Source organism: Mustela lutreola, chromosome 5 (assembly GCF_030435805.1).
Source record: "Mustela lutreola isolate mMusLut2 chromosome 5, mMusLut2.pri, whole genome shotgun sequence".
NCBI lineage: Eukaryota > Metazoa > Chordata > Mammalia > Carnivora > Mustelidae > Mustela > Mustela lutreola.
Genome location: NC_081294.1, coordinates 56,937,032 through 56,942,373, shown reverse-complemented (window position 1 = coordinate 56,942,373; position 5,342 = coordinate 56,937,032). Strand labels below are relative to the sequence as shown.

Below are 5,342 nucleotides of genomic sequence, written 5' to 3'. Positions count from 1 at the left end.
GAGAGTCCGCCTCCTCCACTCACTGCCTGCTTCTCTGCCTACTTGTGATCTCTGTCTGTCAAATAAATAAAATATTTTTTAAAATAATAATAATTCTTTTACTAGTAACCCTAGAAACTTAACTTTCTTGGTTTATCAAAGCTTAAAATTAATTGCTTGTTGCCATACTCTTTAACTCCACTTCCTGTTTAACACCACTTAATTTTGTGTGTGCATGTATTTAAACTCAATGAGACATGACATATTATTATTGCTTTATTATTTGTAGCATATAGTTTTTTAAGTAGTATTAGAATTATTATTATATAGATACTATGCATTTGCATTATCCTCATATTTATTATTCTACTACTCTTATTCTTTCCTACACCTCTGATCATCTTTTTTTTTTTTTTTCTTTTTAACAGCTCAAAGGCCTCACGTTTATTACCAAACCAACCCACTGGTGCAGAGCTATAATAAAAGAAAAATCTTTCGCTGATAAATGGTATCTATTGGCCAGGCAGAAAGGTGTTTACAGGGTGATGGAATAGAACACATGATCCTCAAGTAGCTTAATTAAATATGTGGTGCCAATTAGGTGTGTCATCGCGTGATGTGGGACGCCTTAGAGACCCAGCTTGGTTCTCCTCCAGTGCCTCCTCTTGGAGTTGTACCTGATTTTATTACCAGTTTTCATCCGAATCCACTAGGGAATGGGACGATTCTGCTTTTGTTTCTTGGCCAGGAATCGCTTGATCCTGAAAGTCTTGTGAGAAGACATGGTCAATTAACAGCGCCCAGCGAGCAGCACACAGCAGGATGGGGGCGAAAAAGAGAAAGTCACCTCTGATCTTCTATTCAGGATAATTTTACTTGGCCTAAAGAATACCCTTTAAGATTTCCTTTCACATGGAAACATTGGTGACAAATTCCCTCAATTTTCATTTGTCTGGAAATGTCTATTTCTGTTCTACAATCTTGAGAGATATTTTTTTCTTTCTATAGAACTCTCATTTGATAATTATTTTCTCTTGACACTTTGGAGTTTACCTTCTAGCCATGTCATAATGTTGAGACGTCAGCTGTGAGTCTTTCATTTGCTTCTTTGAAGGGAATCTGTCCTTTTTATGTGGGTGCTTAATTTTTTTTTTTTGTCTTTAGATTGAAACAGTTTTATATTATGTGCCTAAACCCGGATTACTTTTCATATATTTTGCTCAAAATTCATAGGAGTTTCTGAACCTGAGGCTTGATGTCTTTCATCAATTTGGGGACTTTCTTAGTCATTATGTCTTTACAAAATGCTTCTCTGCTAATCCTTTTTTTCTTTTCCTGTTGGGACTTGAATCGCATGCATATTAGCCCTTCTTGTCATAGCCTCTGTCTTTGGTACTTTCCTATGCTTTTCCATACTTTAGTCTCTATGGTTTATTTTGGACATTTTCATATCTATTTTTTTAGTTCATTAAGTCTCTTTTTGTCTGTGTTTAATCTGCTAATAAAGTTAATTAATGAATACTTAACTATGGTTATATTCTTCAAGTACCTATTTTTCTTCTTTTAGTTCCACAATTTTAATATGTTCTCTATCATAGAAAGTGTTTAATTTAAATTTATATCACATAACTTCAGTATCTGCAGTCTCAATGAATCTGTTTTTATTATCGTTGTGTTGATTTTTATTCATATTGTAAGTTACTTGTGCCAGGTTTATTTGTTATAATTTTGTGTGCTGTTTTTTAAAAATGTGTACTGAACAATAATTTTGTTTTAAGTAGAAATAACTTAAAGACTAGGATGATATTTTTCTCTTGGTACAAAAATTAATGTTTGTTTCTGTAAGATGCCCAGGGGTGCAGTTAATCTATGATTCCTCAATTCAATTTCAGGTCTGGGTTAGTTTGAAGCTGATTTGCAGTTCCTGTGAGAATTTATCAACTTTCTGCTATTCTGATAATTAGGTCTCTCCGAATCACAAACCAAAGTGCATCGAGTTTGACAACAGCCTCCTCCCCTTCCTCTTGTGGACTCTGGACTTCCACTACCTTAGATCCATGAGTTACTTAACAGTGTTGTATAATCTTTAGTGTCTGAGGTCATCTGCTCAGTGATCAGAAAATACCCCAGGGAAAAACAACCCTCTGAACAGGATCCTTCTCAGGGCCTCCACTATCTAATAGAGCTTACTAGAAGCTTATATCCAAATAATCTCTGCACAAATATAATACATTTTTTCATAAAAGTAGTTTTATATCATTTATATAAGAAAAGGGTGAAGGAAAATTTAATACAATATTAAAATGACTAAAACTGATAAAAAAGCTAGCCATAGTAGTTAAGACAGAAAAGCAGTGTTAAAAAATACGGTATGCTGAGGGAGGAGTCAAGATGGCGGAGAAGTAGCAGGCTGAGACTGCTTCAGCTAGCCGGAGATCAGCTAGATAGCTTATCTAAAGATTGCAAACACCTGAAAACCCATCGGCAGATCGAAGAGAAGAACAGCAATTCTGGAAACAGAAAAACAACCACTTTCTGAAAGGTAGGACCGGTGGAGAAGTGAATCCAAAGCGACGGGAAGATAGACCCCGGGGGGAGGGGCCGGCTCCCGGCAAGCCGCGGAGCAACCGCGCACAAAATCAGGACTTTTAAAAGTCTGTTCCGCTGAGGGACATCGCTCCAGAGGCTAAACCTGGGCGAAGCCCACGCGGGATCAGCGTGGCCTCAGGTCCCGCAGGGTCACAGAAGGATCGGGGGTGTCTGAGTGTGGCAGAGCTTGCGGGTATTGGAACGGGAAAGCCGGCTACAGAGACAGAGCCGACAGTAAGCTCGCAGCTCGGGGTGACCTTGAACTGGTCGCAGGCTCGGTGAGCTCTGACGCTGCCGGAGGTCAGGCAGACGGGAGTAACTGGGCGCTGTTCTCTAAGGGCGCACTGAGGAGTGGGGCCCTGGGCTCTCGGCTCCTCCGGGCCGGAGACCAGGAGGCCGCCATTTGTATTCCCGTCCTCCGGAACTCTACCGAAAGCGCTCAGGGAACAAAAGGTCCTGAAAGCAAACCCGAGCGGATTACTCACTCCGGCCCCGGGTAAGGGCGGTGTAATTCCACCTGGGGCAAAGACACTTGAGAATCACTACAACAGGCCCCTCCCCCAGAAGATCAACAAGAAATCCAGCCGAGACCAAGTTCACCTACCAAGGAGTGCGGTTTCAATACCAAGGAGAGCAGCAGAATTCCAGAGGAGGAGAAAGCCAAGCATGAAACTCATGGCTTTTTCCCTGTGATTTTTTTTAGTCTTGCAGTTAATTTAATTTTTTTCTTTTTCATTTTTTGTTTTTTTTTTTTCTCGCCTTTGGGTAAAATTTTTTTTTTTAACTGTTACCTTTTTCCTTTTTAACGATTTTTTACTAGTTTATCTAATATATATATATTTTCTTTTTTACATTTTTCTTAGGTGTTTTCTTTTTTTTTAATTCTTTTCTTTTCTTTTTTTTTTCTTTCTTCCTTTTTGAACCTCTTTTTATCCCCTTTCTACCCCCTCACGATTTGGGATCTCTTCTAATTTGGTTAAAGCATATTTTCCTGGGGTAGTTGCCACCCTTTTAGTATTTTACTTGCCCCTTCATATACTCTTATCTGGACAAAATGACAAGACGGAAAAATTCAACACAAAAAAAAGAACAAGAGGCAGTACTGAAGGCTAGGGACCTAATCAATACAGACATTGGTAATATGTCAGATCTAGAGTTCAGAATGACAATTCTCAAGGTTCTAGCCGGGCTCGAAAAAGGCATGGAAGATATTAGAGAAACCCTCTCGAGAGATATAAAAGCCCTTTCTGGAGAAATAAAAGAACTAAAATCTAACCAAGTTGAAATCAAAAAAGCTATTAATGAGGTGCAATCAAAAATGGAGGCTCTCACTGCTAGGATAAATGAGGCAGAAGAAAGAATTAGTGATATAGAAGACCAAATGACAGAGAATAAAGAAAGCTGAGCAAAAGAGGGACAAACAGCTACTGGACCACGAGGGGAGAATTCGAGAGATAAGTGACACCATAAGACGAAACAACATTAGAATAATTGGGATTCCAGAAGAAGAAGAAAGAGAGAGGGGAGCAGAAGATATACTGGAGAGAATTATTGGGGAGAATTTCCCCAATATGGCAAAGGGAACGAGCATCAAAATTCAGGAGGTTCAGAGAACGCCCCTCAAAATCAATAAGAATAGGCCCACACCCCGTCACCTAATAGTAAAATTTACAAGTCTCAGTGACAAAGAGAAAATCCTGAAAGCAGCCCGGGAAAAGAAGTCTGTAACATACAATGGTAGAAATATTAGATTGGCAGCTGACTTATCCACAGAGACCTGGCAGGCCAGAAAGAGCTGGCATGATATTTTCAGAGCACTAAACGAGAAAAACATGCAGCCAAGAATACTATATCCAGCTAGGCTATCATTTAAAATAGAAGGAGAGATTAAAAGCTTCCAAGACAAACAAAAACTGAAAGAATTTGCAAACACCAAACCAGCTCTACAGGAAATATTGAAAGGGGTCCTCTAAGCAAAGAGAGAGCCTACAAGTGGAAGATCAGAAAGGAACAGAGACCATATACAGTAACAGTCACCTTACAGGCAATACAATGGCACTAAATTCATATCTCTCAATAGTTACCCTGAATGTTAATGGGTTAAATGCCCCTGTCAAAAGACACAGGGTATCAGAATGGATAAAAAAAACAAAACCCATCTATATGTTGCCTCCAAGAAACTCATTTTAAGCCCGAAGACACCTCCAGATTTAAAGTGAGGGGGTGGAAAAGAATTTACCATGCTAATGTACATCAGAAGAAAGCAGGAGTGGCAATCCTTATATCAGATCAATTAGATTTTAAGCCAAAGACTATAATAAGAGATGAGGAAGGACACTATATCATACTCAAAGGGTCTGTCCAACAAGAAGATTTAACAATTTTAAATATCTATGCCCCCAATGTGGGAGCAGCCAACTATATAAACCAATTAATAACAAAATCAAAGAAACACATCAACAATAATACAATAATAGTAGGGGACTTTAACACTCCCCTCACTGAAATGGACAGGTCATCCAAGCAAAAGATCCGCAAGGAAATAAAGGCCTTAAACGACACACTGGACCAGATGGACATCACAGATATATTCAGAATATTTCATCCCAAAGCAACAGAATACACATTCTTCTCTAGTGCACATGGAACATTCTCCAGAATAGATCACATCCTCGGTCCTAAATCAGGACTCAACCGGTATCAAAAGATTGGGATCATTCCCTGCATATTTTCAGACCACAATGCTCTAAAGCTAGAACTCAACCACAAAAGGA

The 5,342-nt window shown here is 39.0% G+C and overlaps 1 pseudogene; it reads right to left on the bottom strand.

Moving 5' to 3' along the window:
* Positions 1 to 421: 421 nt before the first annotated feature.
* LOC131831881 (large ribosomal subunit protein eL39-like) lies at positions 422 to 790 on the bottom strand (annotated as a pseudogene).
* Between the last annotated feature and the right edge of the window lie 4,552 nt (positions 791 to 5,342).